The sequence below is a fragment of the Lissotriton vulgaris genome, chromosome 5 (genome assembly GCF_964263255.1).
Source record: "Lissotriton vulgaris chromosome 5, aLisVul1.2, whole genome shotgun sequence".
In the NCBI taxonomy this organism is placed as follows: domain Eukaryota; kingdom Metazoa; phylum Chordata; class Amphibia; order Caudata; family Salamandridae; genus Lissotriton; species Lissotriton vulgaris.
Genome location: NC_141693.1, coordinates 946,275,086 through 946,299,407, shown reverse-complemented (window position 1 = coordinate 946,299,407; position 24,322 = coordinate 946,275,086). Strand labels below are relative to the sequence as shown.

Genomic DNA, 24,322 nt, shown 5'->3' with positions numbered 1-24,322 from the left:
CGGACGGTTCTTGGGGTCCGACCGTGTAGTTGCTTCCCCTCACATTCATTGCCTGGGTCTAGTTCAAAGGCGTAAGGAACCCCTATATCTCAGCTGTAGCCGTGACAACCATCCAACCCGAGGGCTGCCAGCATCACCCCTCAGCTTAGTGCACACCTGGTCACCGTCGCCTCCGCGTGCCGTGCCAACTTCAATGTCTCATCATCGTACCCCTCAGCAGAGGCGCAACCAAACAGGTATTAGTTCCCAGGACCCCAAGCTGAACTAGCTCTCACCGTTTGTCCGAGCCTAGGCCAAGCTCACACTGCCCTGATCAAATCCTTGGTGCTGATAATAGTGGTGCCTGGTCAACTCTTTGGGCTCAGTCAATCCCCAGCTGCTCCGGTTCCTAACAGTGTTTCACTCCGCGGGAGCCAAGTCATTCAGTGCTGTTCCCCCCGGGCCTGCCTCCAGGGTCTTTTCTCTCTCAGTCCTGCCCTCCAGTTGCTGTCAGGCTCCGTCCTCACTCAGGGCTCCTCCTAGGGGCCAATGGACTTTTCCAGGCACACACTCACTCTCACGTCCCGGTTTGCAGGCCGCAGTGTCCCTGGGACCAGCGACCACCTCCGGGGTCCGCGGTCCGCGATCCCAGGTCCCACCACACCCCACTCACCAGTGCGAGGTCGGACTTCTCCCGTGCCTTCAATCTGTCTAGTTCCGCCGCACCGATAATTTGCTTTTCCCTTGCGGTCCCAGGGGGTGTAGTGATCTCCGCTCCCTCGCGCCGGAGGCCGCGCTCCGTCGCTGTAGGTTGTTTCCACTTTGGGCTCATCCAGCGTGGGCCGAATCTGCCCGCTCGGCTCGCCACCGCAGCTCCGATGTCGAAACCAGGGGGCCCCAGCCATCCTAATCTTCTGGTGCGCTGTGCAATCGGCTCCCCTGCAGGGAAGCGACAGCCTCCTTTAATGCAGGCTCTGGGCCACTCGTCTCAGTATCGCCGCCATTTTGCAGATGCCTTCCGCCGCCGTCTCAAGCCAGAATATCGTCAAAAGCTCTTTAATTTTGCTCATTTCTGCAGCAGAACCATGCCAGTATAGGTACGCTTCGCTTTTCGATCTTTTGGTGGCGTCAGGGGGTCCAATGCATTGTTTAGTCAGGATTATTTTGGGTTTGTCGGTGGGGCTCGTCGCTCATGTGACTTTACTCATCCGCCTCCAAGCCACGCCCCCCCCTTCAAGAACAATCTAGCTACATATTAAGGCAGTTTATGCCATAGCACGTGAACTCTGATCGGAAGACTATGTACCAGAAGAAAGCATCATGCCAGTACACACAGTCATCATCCTATCCTTCCTACTAATATAATCTTTTCTCCAACTTTTCCTTTCTAATCTAGCGGTTAAACATACAAAAATTATCCCTATTCAAAATAGTCACTCATGAGCTACAAAACCATCCAATCTACAGAGTATTCCGTGTTGAATCAATCCTGGTATAGGTCATTGAGATAGGTGCTGACTCCTCCAATCCCAACAAAAATGAGACACTAAACAATCCAACAGCAAATCCATTCTTGCCTAATCCATTCAACAGACCAAATTATAATCAAGATTGCATGAGGGCAGTTCCATGAAGGCATTAGCTCAACGTTTGTTTTCCATGGAAATTCAATCTCCAAAGCAAAGGCTACCTATTTTTCAACAAATATCCTCAACTCCTTCAATAGGTCCAAGGAAATATTCTCTATTATAAATGAATTATCCAACCCTGACAGAGTTACAGTAAAGCCATCACCATCTCAAGAACTCTGTAATTCCCTCAACACCTTTATTATCGATAACATCTGTGTAATTAAAACCAGCATCCCTACCTGTAATACCTCTAATGTCACCTCATTTATGCTGAAAAAATCTTATTTCCTTGACCAGTTTCTGGCAATAACCAGTCCAAAATTTGTTGGACTTCTTGTCCAAAGCAAAATGTGGGTCACCCACTGACACCTGTCCACCCCACATCTTGCGAGAAGTTTTCACTATAATGCCTAGGCCTGCTCTCTCCCTGCTAAATGAGTCACTGTCTCAGGGCTTCATACCAAAAGCCTTTAAAGAAGAGGTTATTGTTCCCCTTTAAAATAAGCCAGGGGCTAACCCTGAGACCTTGACTAACAACCGCCCAAATTCTCTACTCCCCTACCTGGCCAAAGTATTAGAATCTCATGTGGCAAAATGCCTCTGTGCCTTTATTGAACAATCCGAATACCTTGACCCCCACCAGGCAGGATTTCAACCAGGCCATTCAACAGAGGCAGTGATACTAGCCGTGCTGGACACACTTCGGAAAGAAATCGATAAAGGATCTCCCCAAACCTTGGTGCTGCTGGACCTCTCTGCGGCATTTGACACAGTCAACGATGGTATCCTGATCGATCGTGACCAGGACGCTGGCCTCCAGGACTCTGCTCTGTGCTTGATGAGGTCATTATTGGAAGATCTTTCCCAGTCAGTTCAACTAGCCCAGTTCACAGCATCTAAATGTAAATGTAAATGTAAATGTCAAGGTATTTGTAGAGCGCACTGTCACCAAGCGGTTTCCTGGCGCTATTACTCATACCGCTGTGGAACCCCTCCTGGCTTTCCCTGTGAAGTGTCCACTCCTGGGCACCCCCAGGGTGAAGCCAGGCATCCACAGCGCTGTTGGGGCCGGTGTGGAGGTTAAGCAAGCTATTGCCCAGAGTTGCAGCGTGGGGCCCATGATTAGAATAGGCACCGAGGCGAGAAATCAGGTCCGAGGAATTATGAGCCCAAGACCCGCCGAGGCGGGAATTGAACCCTGGTCCCGGACCAGAACTCTGCATCAGGGTCTGCCGCTCTAACCATTGAGCCACACTCCTCCACTAAAATGAGCATAACATACGGAGTACCCCCGGGTTCATCGTTGTTACCTCACCTGTTCAACCTACATCTCCTTCCATTGATGTGGTCCTTAAAAGAAAGGATGGTGTGCATGTACAATTACGCTGATGACCTACAATTATTAGTTGCCATCAATAACACACCTAACCCTGTGTCAGAATTTCAAAACATCATGCTGCACATCTGTGACTGGATGAACAATAACCATCTAAAACTTAATCTGGACAAGACCGAACTCATTGTGATATGAGGCACTCAGATCCCTTTGGGTGCCCATTTTTGGCAAACTGAGTTGGGCTCCTCCCCTATTCCATCCCCATTGGCCAAGAGTCTTGGGGTGATAATCAACAGCGACCTACCCATGAAAACCCAAATTGGTTCAGTTACCTCGACTTGCTTCTTCCAGTTGAGGAAAATAAGGAAGATCAGTAGACTCCTTACTAGGGAGGCATTGATGCAGAATGTCCTAGCTATGGTCATATCACACATAGATTATGCCAACTCTCTTTACTTTGGCATTCCACTGTATCTTATTAAAATGCTCCAAATGGCGCAGAACCAGGCAGCAAGACTGATTTTCCAACTGCTTTGGTGGCAACATGTCTCCCCTCTTATGAGGAAGCTGCACTGGCTCCCCATCCCACAACGATCAGCATTCAAAGTTGGCTGCCTTATTTTTAAGGCCTTGCACAGCACAAGCCCAAAATTTATCTCCAGCCTCATTCAAAGGCATATACCGGCCCACAATCTGCGCTCATCCTATCTGAACCTTTTGGCCATACCCTCCTACAAACTGAAGCTCCAAGGTGGATGCCGGTTTTCTGTGCTTTCACCTAGATTCTGGAACTCCCTTCCAGCTGACATTAGAGCCTGCAGGGATCTTCTGAGATTCTGAAAGATCCTTAAGACATGGTTATTCATCCAAGCCTATGACTGAAATTTAGCACACAATAAACTAACAGGGCTCTTATAACCAGTGCAAAAAAAGCAATTGGTGTACGTGCGCTTCATAAGACCATTTACCATAACATAGCATAACATATAATAATATAACATGGTTCCCTTTCTTTGCAGCTGCTGCATCAGGGTCAGTTTAAAAAGTAGGATTAGTAAAACAGAATCAGCTCCTAACATGAGGAAGTAGGTGTCACTTCAAAGGCTGACCTCACCATGCTCTAAGTGATTACCAATAATTCTAGAACCTATCTTTAAAAGACTTAGGGCCTGATTATGGTTCTGGCAAACAGGGTTACTCCATCACAAACGTGACGGAAATCTCGTCCGCCAAATTGAAATTGTAGTATACTGATGGGATACCAGTCACATTTATGAGGGAATAAATAGACCTTTAATCACAGTTATCTTCACAAAGCACTTTCAAGACTCAAATGCGAAGAAGCCCAGAAATAAAGCATGCCCAACCACTTGAATTCTCATCTTAAATACATAAAATAAACAGCTCCATAAGGTATGCAGAAACTAGAAAATGGATTTACTACCGCTTAATTTTAGCTCGCTGTGATTTGTGGAGTACATTCAGTTTCCATAAATATCCCACCAGGTCTCATGAGCTTCGGCCCATTTTGCCTCTATAGAATATTACCTTCCATTTTTTCTGTTTAATATGTCTTTATCATCTTTTAAAATATCCCAGTGAGCAAACCATATAGGCATATAGATAAATACCAACACTGAAGTTCTTACAACAATCATAGATCTCATGGTGCACATATATAACTGTGTGTCTGAGAGGAAGACAAACACATAACGCCGGCTTGGCAGTTGTGTGGAGGCACAGTCCTCCATCATAACCATGTTACGCATGCTCATTGACAAAGCCATAACACCATCAAAGTAACAGTAAATATATATCAAAAACAGCAAAGAACTAGTTCCACTGTGGGGTGACAGCTGTGTATGTGGATAAAAGGCCTATGAGTATCACTAAATAGTGTGGGGCAGTGTAGAAATTCACATTACATGCATACATAAACTCCAAATTATTAGCCAACACTGTCCTCTTGGAAGCTCTCCGTTTTAACTATTCTAGAAGTGCAGACCAACCCACTAAGCAAATTCAATGCATTCCGCCCCCTCCTTCAAGGTAAATTGTTACCATCCCTAATTGAGAAAGCAGCTTACACCCATGGTCTTTAACTAAATTAAATAGACAGAGGACTAGTATGACCAGCATACTGGCCTATACTAGGGAGAAATAATGAATGGATAGATATAAACAGACAGGTAAGCAAGTGGGCAAATTATTTTAATCTCACTAAATGTAGCAATGCTAATGCTTCTACTAAAAAAACTGCCATTCAAAAGAGAAACATTAGTGAAATATAGACTTAAATCCAAGAAGACATTATCTCTATGGAATAACTTAAAAACTATACTAGTACACCTACACAATTACATTAGTTTCTACAACATGAGCTAGTTTTTAATAGCAGGATTTTCCTTGTTCTTATATGACCTCTCTAGTTCCTCAAATAAAATCAGTTGTGAGGTTGAATTTAGTACATGGAATTATGACACAGAGCTACCAAAAAATGTGTTAGTGTGAAAGTCATTACTTGAAGAAAGAGATTAAAATTATGGCAGTTTCTTAATTCTCCTAGTTTATCAAATGACATCACAGTTATTAGCAAACAAGCACATTTTGACTCCCATTTTTATCTGTCCTACCTCTATGAATGAATCCGTACAACTTTCAACATACCAAGCATAGCATAGGCATCCAAAAACATCTGCCAAAAAATATGAAAATTCATCAAACAGAACTAAGGTCATTTAAAAAATAAAAATGCACCTTTCCAACTGTCAAGATATCACTATAGGGCAACCGCTTCCTGCCCAAACTGGAAAAAATATAAATGCTAATTTCTCCAAAACTAGCAAAGGTCTTTACCACAAAAGAAGAAATGGCACTTCATTGAATAAACGTCTACTTCCAAGTTAAGTTTGGTGTATTCCATTAATTATTTTCTTCTGTATGGTGTGGCAAAGAAGCCTAGTGGATACAAAACCGAAAATTACACCATTTTGACCCCTCCCTACTTTATCTCTTGCTTGCAAAACCTTCCATGCCAAAACAAAAGTCGATTAACCTTTCTTTTGGAAAATGTTCAGCAGATTGGTCCATTGTCACCAAATGTATTATGTATAGAAATTCGGTCAAAACCATAACATATATCTATATCTATATATAGCTCAGATAACTATAACTGAGTTACAGAGTGTTGAACATATATACTAAAGTAAGGGGTTGTGGCAGTTTCTATATGGCTGAGTGAGTGGATGTGTAAATGGTGTAGACAAGAGTGAGTGGGTATGTGAAATACTGCATGTGTCAGTGGGTGTATGATTGAGTGGCTGTGTGAATATCACTATGGGTGAGTGAGTTGGTGTGTAAGTGGGTGTAATAGTAAATGAGAGGGTGAATGTGTGCCTGTATGGGTGAGGGTGCAAGTGTTTCAGTGGCTGTAAATGGTGAATGAGAGAGTGCATGGGTTACTGAGTAGGTATATAAATGTCTGAATGGGTGAGTGACAGGATACATAAGTGACTATAGGTGCATGAATTCATATGTAAGTGGGAGCATGGTGAGCGAGTGGGTGTGTGAGTAGTTGCATGAGTGAGTGAATGGGTGTGTGAGTGGCTGTATTGGTAAGTGAGTGTGACAGAGGTTGTATGGGACAGAATGTACTTTTCCCAGGGACTGTATAGATGAGTGAGTAGAAGTGTTAGTATACCTATGAGTAAATAAGTGGATGTGTGAGTAACTGTATGGGTGACTGAGTGAATTTGTGAGAGACTGTATGGATGAGTAAATAGGTATGTTAGCATTTGTATAGGTGACTGAGTATGAAAATGGATGCATGGATGTATGAGTGGGTGTGCAAGTGTCTAGATATCCATATGACTGGATGCATTAGTGTTTGTATGGGCGATTTGATGTGTGAGTTGTTCTACGAATCAATAGGTAGATGTGGTGTTAGTGTGGATGATATCATTAGTGTATCCTTAGGTTTTTTTTGCTGAAAATTTCTACGGTTTTTAAAAATTCTATTTCCTAACTATAACGTACCTGTAACCTTTGGTTTTTCAGTGAGCTTCTATGGTTCTTTAAGTAGTAGTTGCTTTTGTAGAATGGTGGAGAGAGACAGCAGGGCCTCAGACTAGCTCTAACAAATCCTGCTGTGTCAAACTTACTAGAGGTAACAGGATAACTTCTTGGCCCCTAAGGTTCCTCAGCTTCCAAGAGGACTTCATCCCCCAACCAGCTGTGCATCAGGAGGTGTGCTTGCAGTATGGTGGAGAAAGAGAGCGTTTCCCCCGAAGACCTTTCAGCAATTCTGCTGTGGGGGATTTCCTGGAGGTACCAGGAGGACTTGTTGTCCCCCACGGACCATCAGCAGTCATGGAGACTACATCCCCTAACCAGTAGTGTGCCAGGAGGCGCATTTGCAGACTGGTGGAGAAAGGTGAATGGCCACTGATGACCTCTCAGCAATACCACGGTTTGGGACTTACTGGAGGTAACATGAGTCTTGTTGGCCCCATGGACCCTAAGCATTCAAGGAGACATCATTCCTCAACTAGTAGTGTGCCAGAAGGTATGTTTGTAGAGTGATGGAAAAAGACGCAATGGCCCCCCACCACCTGTTAGCAATCCTGCTGTGTGGAAGTTATAGAAGGTAACAGAAGGGGTTATTGGCCCCCAAGTACTTTCAGGAGGCAAAAGGATTTCATCCTTCAACTAGTAGTGTACCAGGATGTGCATTTGCAGAGTGCTGAAGAATTGGAGCATGGCCTTCAACAACGTCTTTTCAATCCTGCTTTATGGGACTTACTGGAGATAACAGGAGATCTTCTTGGTCCCCAAGGCCAAGCAGCATCTAAGGGGACTTCATCCCCCAACCGCCATTTGCAGAGGAGTGGAGAAAGGGAGCGGGGTCTCTGGCAACTTGCCGGTCACCACTGTCTAGGAGGGCTGGTGGGAGGGACATGATGGCTGATGCAAGGATGCTAGTATATCAGTCCCAGGCTAGAATCCAGGGAGATGGGTAGGCAGGGTAGGTTGAGGGTAATGGGCATCAGGGATTAACAGATGAACAACTCATGTGCTTGTCTTGGGAATGTGGGGTACCAGCCTAAGATATAAGTACCCTGCTGGGCAAGTAGCCACGATGCCCCTATTATATGTCTTAGTTGCTAACTTATCTAAGTATGTAACCCAAGTGTCCCACTACGAGGGGTCACCTTGCTGGCACGACAGCAAATGCCATGTCATGACTTTCGCCGCCATCCACTTAAGCAAACCATGCAACCATTATTGCATGGACAGGGCATCCAGGGACATCCAGGCCATGATGTTGCATCACTTAGCCAGGCTTATACAGTTAAAAAAATACTTGGTCATACGTGCACATATGGTGATCCTTAATATGCACCGGAAAGGATCAGTGGGTATTGTTTGACCAGTAATGTCCACCAACAACGCCATTGCCATTTCCCAATAATGACCAATAATGAGGCAGGACGAAACCATATGATAGAATTCAACCTCCAATGCTAAACAACAAGGGACCCGGGATTCACTGTTGGGAATATGCGGTGGATGCTCATGAGCGTCAGATAGGTCTGGTGTAAGTAGTTAAATTTAGTGAACTTTAGCTAGGGATTTTCTGAATGTTGTGGGCACCTGTTCAAGTGCTGTTTCCAATTCCTGCCTGTGAGTTCCAGGCCCAGTGCAGTTGCCCATTTGCCCCTGAGTGTAGGTAACCCACTACCTGTGTGTCCAGTATATCATCCTGTAAAGCACAGTGATTGCTCGTCTGGCAGTCCCATGAGAGACCAGGGCCAGCAGCGGTTGAGAGGGGTCAGGCCCCATAGCTTGGGCACCCAAAGATACCCACAGCAGCCGACAATGCTCAATAGGGTAGGAATTGTCCTCTGCAGTGCTGCACTGTACCTGCAGGTCTGGTGCTGTCAGAAGGGATTTAGGTACATAGCGGTCCCCCATCGCAATGAGGCCAACATCCCTCCATGTTCTGACCTAGTGGTGCACACTCACCCTGTGAAGAGACAACATCACCCATATCAGCAAGCTCATGAAGTAGGGCAATGGACAGCACTTAGACTACATATAACCATGCCAACAGTGATTTGAAAACTTGATCAAGTGCCTGTATCATGGGCCAGACATCTTTACGTGCAGCAACCAGCTTAAGCTTGTGCAGTCTCCTACCTCTCTCTAAACAAGTGCCTGTTCAGAACTGGGAGTGCCAGAAAGCCTGTGCATCAGTCACTGTAAATGAGCTGCCGCATAGTAGAAGTTGTAATGAGCTGCACCCTACCCGCTGCATTCAAGTGGAGCATAAAAATGTGTGCAGCTCCACCCTCATATGACCAGACCCCCAACCCAAGTCATAGAGAGTAGATTTCTGAATAAGCACACTGAAAGGCTAGCTGGAAGAGCTTCAACTAATACAATAACTGAGGCATGCACCAGCATCTTGGCTATCACCACCCTACCCATTGGCAACAGTGGCAGGGAGTTCTAAAATGCCATGGCATTGCCTGTGCTTGTTATGACTACCCCAAGGCTCTCTTGTAGAAGATCTCCATCAGTGTGGTATATATCTACTCCCAGGTAACAGTAGGAGTTGGGGCACCAATCCGTTAGTACGGCAGTCTGTTCTACTCATTCTCCATGAGTAATATTCTACATGAGGAAAGTAATCCTGATTTTGCCCAGTTCAATTGAAAGCCTGAGGCCTTTTTTAAGTTGTCAATCACCTTCATTATGCCTGGGAAGTCTCTGCGCACATACATTAGATATACTAGCATTGTCCGTCCTAATTCAGCTACTGCAGTTCTTCTCCAGGGCACCAGTGTTGTGTAGGCCACAGTTTGAGCCCCACATTCCACACCACATTGTCCCACTGCCTATGGCTCTACAACAATCCATTGACAAGGTGGCCCCGTGTGCACCCTAATCAAAGCACAGTTCACGGCAAAGGGCAGGCTCACTGCCGGGCGCTCAGGATATTCTCTGGTATAGGCCCCGCCTGCTTCTGGAGGGGTCTCACAAATTGTCACTTTATGGAGGGCACAGCCCCAGGTCCTACAACAGCAATGGCTCTCGACAGGAGGGTAGAATCAGGATGACAGAGCCTGCTGCAGGAGAATGTGCTGTGCATGCAGGCCCTACCTTGGCATGGTGGTGCACAGCAAGATAGGCCATACTCCTAGGCCCATATGAGTTGAGAGCACCAGGCAGTAGTCACATGGGCGGGTGGTCCCACAGTGGCCCACGGCAGGTCAGACTGAGTCAGGACAGCCCATGGCATATGCCATCACCCACTACATGGGTCAGGAGCTGTAAGGCTGGCTCATGGCCCAGAGCTTTTCTACTTTACACCTGCATGGCTTTGCAAAGATTCTAGAACAAATAGAAATTTGGCGTGGGAACTCAGAAACATAGTAAATCCCTTGGGGGGGTATGACCAAATGCTTAAGAATAGTTGTGAGTTACCACCTAATTTGAGACGAACCATGTACACCTTAAAGGCAGGTACTTAGAACATGAAAAATGTCTTAGTAAAAGAAAGAAATTACCTGGTATAAGTGCATCAAGAGGATTGTGGATGTCACTTACTATGTTAATAATGCAGAATTAGGGCTATTCATAATATTTGTAAGAAAGTCATCCTTTTCGCCCTTATCACCCCCATATTTTGACTGCTACTGGTGGTTACTGACTGATTGCACCTGGGCTCTGCTAACCAGGCCCAGGGCCAGGACTTTGCTTAAAAGAGATATGGTACTTAGGTAAAACATTTGGTACTAACAACTTACCTGGAAGTCTCTAGTATAAGGTAGGGCATGTAGGTTTAGAAGCCCAGTAGATTTAATGTACTTAAATGCGCACTTTTCTTGTGCCTGCGGTAATTTTAAAGGTACCCCTGCATAAAACTATGTCCAATTCGACTTTGGATTTAAGTCTTAAACTACCTTATTTCTACATATGTTACTCCTGCAGTCTATAATAGGTGCCCCAAAGTTAGGCTGTATTGTAGTGATAAGCAGGGATATTATAAAAGATGTTTTATATGCTCTGGTGGAGGAAAAACTACCAATGTATTTTTTCCTGATTGTTGTACATTAGCTCTATAGGGTAAAATGGGAAAGTTACATTAAACTTCCAGAGAAGTGAGCTAAAATATAAATTCAAAGTTTGAAAATAATAGTTAAAGTACATTTTGCAACTTTCCATGGTTGGATTTATTATCACTATCGCAGGAAAGTGGTTTTAGAGCTGCTGTCCTAAAATTACCTATATTTTGCCATGTAGCAGCCTCTTTGGATAAGCCATCCTTAGAAAGACTGAGCTAAGCTTCCTTGATGAGGTGTGAAGAGGCCTGGGCTGAGACAAAGGAGACATCTGATGAGAGGAGATACCAGGACAGGAAGGGTCCAACGTAGCCAGACTAGTCTTCAAAGGGAGAAAGACAGTGAGTACAGGAACCAGGCCCACCCCCAACTCCTTCACCCCAGTCAGATGGGAGCCTTTGTAATCGGATTAGGAGAGGGGCTGGAAGGTGAGTATTGGGAACAGTTAGCCACACATGTGAGTTGGGTTAGCCAGACCTGAATCTCCATGAGAGATTTTTTCCATTTTGATTTCTGTGGAACTGTGCTTTCTGGGACAAAAATATGGCACACTTCCACGAATGTTTTCCTCACAGAGGGTGGCATCGTGCACCCCATTAGTCAGGGGTACTCCCATTATTGCCCGCCTTTAAATCTGGATTAATATGGGAGAGTTGGCAAGCAAGTCAGATCCTTGCCTGGAAATATCAAGAGAAAATAGACTGCCCTGCTGAACCCCTTGTCTGCACCACAAGAGGACTGCATTCATAAGGACTGCACCTGCTGCACACTTTGGATTTAACAAAGGATAACTTTGCCTCACTTCAAAAGGATTAAGGATTGGACTCTATTAAAGCAACAGGTACAAAAGAGCTTCAAGGAGTCCCCTGCATCATCTACCTCAGAGCTTCTGGACCCTTGGCTGGTGTTCTGGACCTTCAAAGACCCAAAAGAAAAATATGGAGAAGGACTTTCCTGAGTGACCCTTAGACTATATGAGCGAACTCTGCACTCATAAGGACTGCACCTCCTAGACTCACAATGCTTCACAACAAAAGGACTTTTCCCATCTTAAAGAATAAGGAGTAAACTTCCTGATCAGCAACAGGTAGCTATGTGCTGGAAGGGCTATCTGCTACTTTGCTACTTCAGCAACAAGGAAAACTGCAGCTCACCAGATTCACCTGGATTATACTTGGATTGACCAGGTGCATTGAGGAAGTTGTAGTCCAAGAGGCAAATCTAAACTTGAAAACCCTTGGCCGGTGCTGTGGAGCATGTTCCTGCACCAAGAAATACTTCTGGAAGTAAGTGTAAAAGTGCTACATTACTGGCGGCCTGAGAACTTGACTTTGTTCTTTTCCAGCATGACCTTTTTTAATCCTCTGAGTGCTATTTGCTTATAAACCCTAGTTTACCTTTAATCTTTACAAATTAATATCTCCAGTTCCCTACATTGGATCTTTGTCATTTTGGTGTGAACTTAATAATAACAATATTGTCTAGTTTTATAATTTGGAGTTGGATTTGTCTTGTGTGTTGTGTCTTTCTTATTTACTGCTAAATGCTAAACACCTGCGTCCTAAGTTAATCCAGTCTGGTCGCAGGCAGGCTTCTAAAGGGGAGCAAGGATTAGTTTAGTGAGAACTTGACTGGACCTTATTTGTGATTGTAATGTTATTACTAATTGTTGGTACCTACCTTCCTTTACTAATAAACCACCTCCCAACAATATTAATGCAATAAATAGTCTTTATTAGTACAAACCACAATGCAGGGTGCCAGGGTGATTTTTAATAAATATGTCAAATATGCCAAGAATTGCTATGCTAAAATTTGTTTGGTGGAGGTATGGCCTGGACAAAGAACCAAGATGGAATGCCACGTCAGAGCTCCTGAGATAGGGCTTCCTGACATGTGCATTACTGCTGAATGCAAGCCTTGAATAGAGCGGTGAGTGGCCATCCACCTGACGCAGATCAGCAGGGACCAGCAGAGCTTAGCTGTGTCATACCGATGGGCCCTCAAAAGTGGCCAATCAAAGATGACTGCCTGCATGGAAGTGCAGACGGCAGCGAGGGACCAGCTCTGAGTGACGTTACCCAGTTCTCTTGTGTACTTGAGGCTGAGACTGTGAAGCCTCCTTGCTGTAACTGCACTGCCTGGGAGCCACTAGGCATTTTATATCATGGCAATGCTTTCCTGCACTAAAAAGACCACCTGAGTGATCGATGAACTCCTGCTTCTTTGCTACTAGCTTGCAATTGTAATTTGGACAATTTTGGATCTTTTTTGACAGTTATTTTGACTGCCATTGTTCATCCTTGTCACTCACGGACAGCTAATTCTTTGCAAGGCCAGCGCTCCATCTATGGCATCCACACAAAAGAAGTCCCCAAGTCCCTCCAACATAAGGGACATGTTATCTGCCACACAACCCTCTAAAAGTGCATGAAAGAGACATGACGCTAGGATGGTGTATTTGTGCTGGAGTTACACCTCCCTGCAACAAAGGGTGATTTACAATCCCTCCTCCAGGAAATGAGGAAAGACTCACAGCCATGAGTGTATACTTCACCCAGGCACTCACAGAACACCATCAGTTAGTGAATGGAGTCTAAACCCGTATGGACCTTGTGGAGGCAATGCTGGAAGATTTTTAGAACCACTCCCACCGTGATAGCATATGGATTTGGGGAGTGAGTACTAGCATCCCAAACTCTATACTGGAAACCTATGTGCAGGTATTGTTCCATCACAACGTTCATGGCTGTATTAGCAGTGATCTTAACCGTACACATTGAGTTTTCGCTTCATGTCAACAGTGGAACCATCTTGCAGCAGATGTTCTCACCAGAGTCCATTTCTACCAGGTTAAGGAAGAGATACTGAAGGCTGCTCAGACACTCTCGCCCTCTTCCAAGACATCTCGTTCTAGATGCTGTCCAAGCACTGAGATTTCAAGGAGGTGCTGGCTCCCTTATGTGACAAGAAAATCCTGTACTGAAGGGAGTCTCTGCTTAGTTTACTCCTCCCCATGGATAACCAGCGAGTCAGCACAAGTATGCCGGGTGAGCCTCAATCCTTACTACACATAACCTCTTCTCACTGAAAGCAACAGCATTTCAATGGCAATCCCCTTTTTCTGTTTACCCCTTCCCTTTTTCACTGCCCAACATTTACATTGGTGTTGCTAATCCTGAAATATCAGACATTACAATGCAGGTTCTTTACTGTGCATGATTTGTCTCTCGTGCATTATAACACATTGATCTTTTCAACACATTGTATTACAATGCATTGTATACCTCTAACCATCCCAAATCCTAAAATCACCCTTACCTCCCTTTATCCTGACCCACCCATTAGCCCTAAAATCATCCTTACCTCCCTTTGCCTATTATCACACCTAGAGCATTTGTTTTAACTAATAAAGATGATGCTTAAAAGAAAATACTGACCAGCGTTGTATAGTACTGTATGATATAGTGTAAACCCTTACCTGTTGGGCACTTACCTGTATGGTAAAGACATGTGTCATAAATGATCCATGGTAACGGCTGTTTCCCCTGCTGCAGAAGCCCAAAAGCAGAGGCAAATGCAAGGAGTCCAGACAGAGGACAGATCCAACTTTAGTTGAAGTGAAAAATCAAGCTCCACGAAGGGAAATACAATTAGTGTCCATGAGGCATGAAACATCACCCACTGGTGGCTAGAGCTCACCACCTTTAGTGAAACAATACAAATACCATCAAATTCAGCCCAACAGGGTCGAAGAAATCAGAGCAAGAAACCTGGTCCCCCGATGGACTGGGAAGAGTAACTGAGTGAGTAGTGTTCCATAATTATTTCTTCAGTTACCCCTTGGGAGGGTCAAGTCCCTGGGGGTTGGTTCAATTAATTTCTTGATGGTGGATGGGGGGAGCAGGCCATGCAAATCCTTGTCCCAGTAGACTTAATTCCTAGGAGGATGGTACACATTGAAGTAACACCTGAAGCCCACACCTCCAAATCAGAGCAGAGAATGTAGCACCATGGTGCTCCTAGGACCAGGCAGTGTGCCTCTCCCATTTTCCATTCCCATTCTTGGTGGGAACGGGGAGCACACCGCCAAGATCTCCCCACCCACCCAGATGCAGGTGGGGAAAAGAAGAGGATGCTGGCACACAACTCTTGTGCTGGTAGTAAGAGCCATTTAAGTGGCACAGAAGAGGACTCCACATGCGTTCCAACCATTGTGCAGCCAGCATTTAATAAATTGAAAACTGAGGCATAAGGCTGCTGCTGCAGCAAATAAAAGCGTCTTGGCAAGCTGCAAAACCACTTATGAGTTTTTCATGGCCTCAAACACAGGAGCGCCTAACAATTTTTATATTGGTCCTTGTGGGGCATAACAAAGGACAGGAGCAACAGTGTTTTTAGTAAGTACTTGGGGGAATGCCAGACATGATGGAGTTTCAAGCACTCCTAGAGCTTTTACTTCTCTAAATGGACATTAGAGATTCAGAACCCCATGTTGGTTGGTCCTAAACCAACAGTGGCAACAGGTAAGTATTAGAAGAAAGACTCTAGCACACATTAAATTGGAAGTATAATGTTTTTTTGACCATTATAAAATAAACAATGAAAACCCATCTTATTTATTGAAGGTTTTAATAAGGTGGTAGGATTCATATTGCATTAGGTTTGTATGAACAATTTGTGCTTTTTACTGAAGCTTTGACAGTGTTCCTGCCATATGATATCGATAACCCCAATATTGTGTCTAGTATATGTGGAGGGTGCTGTGGTCTTAGAGTTTAAGGCTCACTAGGGTTGTGAACTATTATGTGGGTGTCACCATAGGTATTCCAATCTGACTACTTGTAGATATTTGTAAATTAATGTGTGGTAGTGCATGCATAATACAGTTCCTTTCCATTTTCATAATACAATTAACTGATTGGACAATGATTACAGAGTATAATTTGTCTGAACTGGGCTGCTGGGAGACTAGCCAGCACCACTTTCCTTATGTAGGCACAGGGCTCGTCTGCTTCAATCCCTGGGACACTCACGTGCTATTGTGGGAAATTGCTTTAAAGGTTGCAGACTTATTTTTCATGAAGGATAAACATCATTTGAAACTAAGAACTAGTTTCTTATAATACTATTTGATGATAAAAGTATTAATTAAAGGTCTCTGGCAAAGTGCAAATCACTCTTCTACTATTTCAGAATTCATCAAAATATGCTTGAAGCATACTCCATTCAATGCTTATTTATTATCACATACTTGCTTTAATATTGCTAAGCCACACATATGTACAAACCAAGGTCTACTGAAATTATACAACCTATCAACACAACCAAAGACTACATGCTAAATTCACTAATAGTCCAACATAGTAAGTTAAATATCTCACTTCCTTAAAAATAGACCACTTTGAACACCTGTCCAAATTTGATACTGATAAAAATCTGCAAGGTCAACCAAACAACAAATGTCCCCCACATAAAAGGTGGCATAACTCTTTGAAAACCTCAACATCATGTTATGCAAAACAAAAATAAATAGAGGAAGTTGTGGAGCTCTACATTGAAACTCCACTAGACTTTCTAGAAACAAAAACTATTAAGAAAAAAGTAAAGCACAAAGCCAAAATCATATATGCTGTCAGACCAACAAGATCAAAGCAATGGATCAAACCATGAGAAAAATAACAAGGGCCATATTATCAAGAACGGCCAGAACCTTGGCTTCTATGGGAATTCACAAGAGCATATTATCAAGCCCCTTATCGCCGCTTTATCAGCAGTTTCCTGCTGCTAAAGCGGCAAAAATGTTCTCACCGTTCTTGATAATATGGCCCCATGTTTTTTAGAATAAACATAACCTGAAAAAACTAAAGAAGCAATATTTTATCCATAAAAGACTAAAAATACCAAAGACTTATACCTACATCAGCCATACACTCAGAGGGAATACCTTTAGAGGTTAGTGATGCAGGAGCACTACTTTAAATCAGTAGAGTTTATGCTGCCCCACTCCATTCAGAGTAGGAAGAATTGAGGGGTCTACTTGTGAAAAAGTCCTGCAGCGCAGTGCCGCAAGGTGGCTGCATGACAGGGAAAGGACAGGAATGGACCACATTTAGCCTCATCCATACGGCCCGATTTCCCCCCGGTGCTGATCCCCAATGCAAATGGGTGTGGTCATGACGGAACGGTTCCGTCATGAGCACAGCTCGACCGATGCTCATGACAGAACCGTTCCGTCATTAGCATCGAAAGAGTTAAGGCAATACTGTGCATTTCTGCGTAGGCTCCATTTTTGCAGCCTAGCGCCAATGTAGGCAGCCTTGCATGGTGCAAGGGTGCCTGGATTGAATGCAGGAGTGTTTTTATGGGACACCTTCCTGCACACAAAAAATCATGAGAGGCATATTCCTCAGTCTATGTATGCTTCAGAATGCAGCACACATAGAAAGAGGAAGTAACAAGGAGATATGAAGATAATTCTCCTTGTTGCACCTCTCCAGGGAAGGCATATCTTGTTGGTGCATTCCCAGGTTTACCAGTTCTGGTAAATCTGGGCAAGCCTTAAAAACCATGGGAATTGCATGGGAACACCCACACAACGCCTATGGAATGCCTTCCCAGGGCAGCGTAAGGCAATGCAGTGATTTTCCGCAATTTGCTCTGCGTTGCCTCACTCCAGATTTATCGTGCAACACTGGGCAAGCAAACTGGTCTTACGTGGCTTCATAAATCTGACTTTAGGCTTGCATCACTCTTGCATGATGTTGCATGTTGTATGTTGTTAGCATGATGCAAACTAACTCGTAAATAGGCCCCCGAGTTTCTGTTAGCAGAGCATCATCTGGCTCTGCAATCAGTAAAGACTGGCTTGGCAGTTTGTCAACCACATGGCCAATCAGGTGATAGTGATGGACATTCCACCAACATAGAGTTTTCCCCAGTGCACTAAATATGGTTTAGACCATGCCACTGTCAGAAAAACCTAACTTCAAAACATATTTAAGAAATATGGTTCCAAACCAAAATAATTTGGAAAACTGGGCATAGCGAGCTGTTAGGAAATGTTCCCAAGTTCTAACTCTCTAAAAACATACTAAGACATTAGACTTGAATGCATTACCAAGTAGGCCATGCTTGTTGTCTTAATGACAATATTACATTTAATTGAGGGAAGGGAGTGATGTCAGCAGTTGGACATCTAAGTAGGGTTCGATTCAGGGCACAGAAATTTATTCTATGCATGTACATGAACATTATGGACTGTGTGCTAAATATGTTCCTCAAATACAGGGCAAAAATTGAATAAATCTGTAGCATCACCCTGCTATTCTCTATAATGTGGTATACCAGAGGTTTCAGGGCTTTTTGTCTCCAAGTTGAACATCTATATGGAGCCATTTGGTGCCCAAGACTACTGTAAAGAATTGGCCTTCCATCTATCTGTAAGCTGGTAATACCCAACTATTCCTGAGAGCCACCACATATGTTCTTTTAACTACTTCGATGCTGATGACGGAACCACTCCATTATCAGCTGCGGTTGGGCTGTGCTGATGACGGAGCGGTTCCGTCATGGCCCGGCCGCCGCGCCTGTGCGGCGCGTTCTATTAGGCATGCGGGGCCATGACGGAACTGCTCCGTCACGAGCACAGCCCAACCGCGGCTGGTGACGGAGCGGTTCTGTCACCAGCATGCGACCGCCGCACGGCCGCCCCGCCCTCTTAGCGCTGCGGCAGAATAGCCGCTGCAGCAATGGGGTTAAAGACTGAATGATATTCTGGAAAAGATAAACAAATAGCAGGAAGCAATTTAGTATATAGGTGTCCTTCAATATTGCTTGTTCCTTTCACTTGAACGATGGCATTACATGCATTTTTAGATCTGCTCTTAACGCCAAATCCAGCCCCTGGTATTACTTTTCTTATTGGAGCACATTAAAGAGATCACATAACATCAATAGTAACTAATAATCACTGGATACCAATGACAGCAAGAATCAAATTCAATAATTGCTGTGTTGTATATATGTGAGTCACGCCTACATCTACAATATAATAATGGTCACTTTATGTATATACTTCAACAGAATCAAAGCAAAACCCACTCTGGAAATTGCAAAATTGTTAAACAACACAAAGACATAAAACAACTTCTTCATGTTACTCTCTTAGGTGTTATGCATAAATATGTAATGCTTTTTAATTAATTTAAAACATAACCTACAATAGTAAGCAAGGACCTTCATTTTGAATTGGATTATGAGACAGATAAACGAACAGCAGAGTATATGCATGCAAAACATACTCACGCCTAAAGGAGGAATCACAGCAAGAGAACGCACTATCCCAATCACACAGCATTACAATAATCTGAGTGTTAATTGATTATAATGATATGGCTGACAAAAATGTCTAGCTAATACCCGTGAGTGCAAGAAAATGCTAGAAGAGCAAGAGAACAAAGAAAAAATGTAGAACTATGGGGTTATTTTGTAATTATGAGAGTAAAATTGCATTGAACTGTCTGGTTGAAGCTGACAATGAGTGATGTGTACATTCTTCAATGCTGGGCTCAGCATTATTAGGCATTCTGGAAGCCACGAACACAAATGCTTGGAAGGAGTATGAATGGTTCATTTGTTATGACAAGACAAATGGTATACATCACAATATAATCTCTTTATGGAACTGCAGTGCCCAGTAACTCAAAACAGTAAGACGCATCATTACCTTTAAAACTCAGCTGCTTATGAGGGGTTACAAACAAACCAAGAGCAAAAGCACATGTGATCTTATAGTTTGATTTAAATTTTACTCTTTAATTGACACTTTATTTAGATTTTATGATTTGCCTTAAACAACTTTTGTTATGAATTTTTTTACAAAAAGCTTTATTAATTAATACAATGTGAAGAATTTACGTTTAGAAATGAAGTGTGTTAAATGCAAAAATTGTAGTAGGCAACCATACTAAAAGCCTACAGAAATGTAATGTCGAAATGAAGCATGGATTTTTTTTTTAAATTGATATAACTGAAGACGCCATGGAGGCACAGTAATTCAAAACTGCTTGTTTTTCACTTTAAACAACCGTTGTGCAAGATGATTTTCTTCTCCTTGCTGCAGACATTGCAATTTAGAAATTTACTGTTTACTAGGTAATGAATAGATATTTGTTTTATTAGGTGACTGATAGTGAAGTTCTTACGTATGATGTAGATCAGGGGATGATTCATTGGGAGATGTGTTGGAAAACAAGAAAGAATGTGCATCAACATTCAAGGGCACATGGTTAAAAGTTGATTGTATTCTGGTGAGAAGGTGGGGAGTAGACCTGTTCCCAGGAGTGCACTGAAATCTTATTGGTCAACATGAAGAAGAAAGAATATTAAAGTTTGTGTGTTTATATTAGTTTGTGTTCCAAGACTAGGAGCAGAGAGAATGAATGATTTGATAGTGAGCAGATAGATTGAACTTTTCACTCATCCTCTTTCTTCGACTGAGAGCAACGAATCATTGACAAATGGTCACAATATTGACCTACAATAATATTGCGGCAAAAATATCGATGACAAGAATATCAACATCCTAATCGATGTAAAAAATATTGTTGTTAAAAATATCATTTTCAATTTAAGTTAAAAAAATAATGTACAATAAAGTAAATAAGGCAAAACCAAAGAGGATGATAGACGGAGTGTTGAACATTGAAAGCACTCACCCCCAGTCAACTGATCTGGGTTTAATCCATCATCATTCTTTAGCTCACTCTGCCACCCCAGTTCAGATATTGCCATATGCAAATTAGTCTAACCCTGTGCATCATGGGAACAGCCAAGCCTGAACTGCCAAACCAGGTAAAAATTACTATTCCCACTCCAGTGAGTGCAACAGTAGGGAAAGTAAAAAAGAACACAATTACTTTAATTATCAATTAATCAATTAATAAAAATTAATTTCCAATTAATAACTAATTTACAATACATTAATTACCAATAACAATAAAAAGTAATAAAATATTATTTATAATTAATAGAAATTTAAATTAACCAATTAATAAAAATAAATTACCAATTATTCATTAATTAACAATACATTAATATTCACTAATAATACATAAAAACATAATAATTGATTATTTAATTATATTTGAATTACTTCCCACCCTATTCCCCTAAACCCACAACCCGCTACACATTAAAAATAGCATAATGAATTTATTTATCAATTAATACATTAATAAAAATAATTACCAATTATTAAATAATCTACAATAAATGAATTAACAAAAACAATGAATACAGATTAATTGGCAATTAATAATTAACTAACAAAAAATTAACAATCAATACCAATAAATAAATAAATAATAATTAATTAATGAATAAATGAGTTAATTAAATAATTCATTAAATAATTAATTAAAATGTAATCGCTTCTCACCCTATTCCCCTAAAAACCCACAACCCGCTCTTATACTAAAACCTAAACATTTAATACATATATTTCAAAATAATGAAAAAACATTAAAAAAATGTAAACATACATATAAAATACATACTAAAATACATAATACAAAAAAATCGATATTATTCACAACAATATTTTTGCTAATTATATTATTTACTTCGATATTATTTACTTCGATATTAATAAAATCGATATTACTTACCTTGCAGTTGATATTTGTGTTAACGATATTCTTGAATTCGATATTCTGTCTGTACGATATTAAAAACCCGATATTAGTGTAGGTTGATATTAAAAATTCAATAGTTTGACTGCACACTGAGAGCAACATCTCATTCTGTTCCTCTTTTCCTAGACTCTCTGAGGGGAGACTCATTTCTGAGTTTTCTTTGACATCTCTTTATAAGAAGACTTAGGGCATCATTACGATGGCGGGCGGACAAAAGATTGCCCGCCACCGTAACAATATGAAGGACCGTCCGCCAGGGGTGCGGCAGTCCCGCACCTGCAATTAGGATGCCACCGCCACCATTGCGGTCACATCCCATATTACGAGCATTGTGGCGGGCGGTGCTCACAGCACCGCTCTGCACAATGCTGGGAATGTACGTTGTGCATTGGCATGCACAAGGTGACAGGCACCACCCGTTGCCTGCCACCTTGTCCATGCCAATTCACCCCTCCAACACCCTGGGGGCCCACAACGGCCCCCCAAAAGCAAAGACTGCATGCCTTTCTATGGCCGCAACGCCACCATATTAAACATGTTTTCAGCCCAGTCAATGAGTCGAAAAAGTGGCGGACAGTCTTTCCTCCTTCTGCGGGCCCCCCAGCCATCCTAATATGGCGGAGGGTCTTTTAGGTATGGATGGCGGGGGGCCAAGCGGTGGCTAACGCCGGCCTGGCGGGGTCGATCCGCCCGCCAACCTAATGGGGCCCTTAGTATATCTCTTGATCTGCTGTTATTTTAGCAGGGAATACTTCCAGCTTATTTGGTTAAACTTCATGATTATGCTTGATCCTCTCATCAGGACCCTCATGTGTATCTGAACTGCCACCATTAATCCTTCTCGCATTTATCTTGACTAAGTTTAAAATAAGGAGGTTTCATTATGGAACACAATTTTTACATTTCATTGGATCAATGCTTTATTTGATTTCCTAACCTGACTTACCTCATTACTAAATATTGCATGATTGATATGTTAACCGTTAACGATGAAATGTGGAAAATAATACTTCAGTAAAAGAATGAACAACTAAACAACTTTGAAAATAAAACCCTCTCTCTCTTTATTAGCTGAACTAAAGTAATGATAATTGGTAATGTTTAAGATTGACTTCAGCTCTTTACATCTCAATCGACATCAAAGATCAATTGATGTGCATTTCTGCCACCCTTCCCCAAGGATGAATCTCATCATCAATGCACGCTCATTGGCTGAGATTTAATCTAGATGCTCCATTATATGCTCTGTGCTCCTCACAATGCTAAATCAATGTTACTTCTGCTTCATTCATTTAGGAGGAATGATCCTATCACCCAATTACAACCCACTCAGTAAGAATGCTCAGTAAAATAATACATTCATGTTGTACATCACAAGAACCCCATCTAAGGCAGCTTACCTCTAAACAGTAGTAAAAATGTTTGTTACCACAAACTGGTTTTCTTTTCTTCCTTTGGTATTCCTTCCGTAGTCAAACCTCACACCTTGTTTCAGTCCTTCAGAAGTGTAAAAATAGACTAACACCCACATTTCCCCAACTATTGGCAATGTTCTTTCTGGTCACCCTTGCAGGCCCTAGGCCCATAGGGCAGGCTTGTAGTCAACAGGTCTCTCTCCAGTCAGGGCTTCTACAGCTTCCAGTACTCCGTTACCAGCTGCTTGAGCTTCTGCGAATCAAACGTCCTTCTGCTTTTTATGCCTCTAGAGCATGCAAACAACAGGGAGAGCAGTGTTAATGCCTGTGCGCAAGCAGGACTCAAGGGTCCTGACTTCCAGCAAGGCTTTCTTCCCTAATAAAAAATGTGATGCATTTGAAAAATAACAATTTAACATTTTTGTTTAATTTTTAAAGGGTAGGCAGAGGTCCATGGGACCACTGCCTGCTCTTATGAAACGTTTTAGCTACCATTCACAAGGGGGAATGGGTCACTTCCTACTTTAAGTAGGTGGTAAACTGCAATTGTTTTGCAACCACGTTCCAGTTGAAAAACAATTATACATTCCCATACAATTCGTTAATAGGAGGAGACACCCTTGGCAGTCCCCTTCCTAATAGTGTCTCTCAAACCCTATTTTGTGAGTCGGTAATAGGTTACCAACTTACAAAATAGGGTTTGTACATAGCAAAATGCATTTTACCAGCCGCATATGGCCCAATGGGCCATTTGCAACAGTTAAAATGTGTCTGGCCCTAGGATTCATCCTGTGCCTCTTTCAATATATCCTCTACCACAACTCCCCAACTTATCTCATACCTCATTGTACTATTATGATCTCCCTAATAAGACTATCCCATTCCTCTAGCTCGCCTTTTTTCCAATTCAATTCACAGTTCACCTCTCAAATTAACTTAGAATTCCCTATATTAATCCACCACTAATACACTTTGGGTTCCAGTAGCATCCTACTCCTCAAACAGTGCTTCAAGGCCTTGCCAGGGGTAGTAAGTGCTATATAAATACAATTACACATACACACTGCAGGAGCGCATCCTTCCTCTGGTTGTAGGGTATGAATTCCAATATCTCTAAATAGTAGGGATACAAGAAATA

At 42.5% G+C, this 24,322-nt stretch overlaps 1 protein-coding gene across 1 annotated transcript in view; it reads right to left on the bottom strand.

The window, feature by feature from the left end:
• The window catches only part of TCERG1L (transcription elongation regulator 1 like), a 1,282,749-nt gene that overhangs the window by 733,480 nt on the left and 524,947 nt on the right, over positions 1-24,322 (bottom strand). The window lies entirely within an intron of this gene.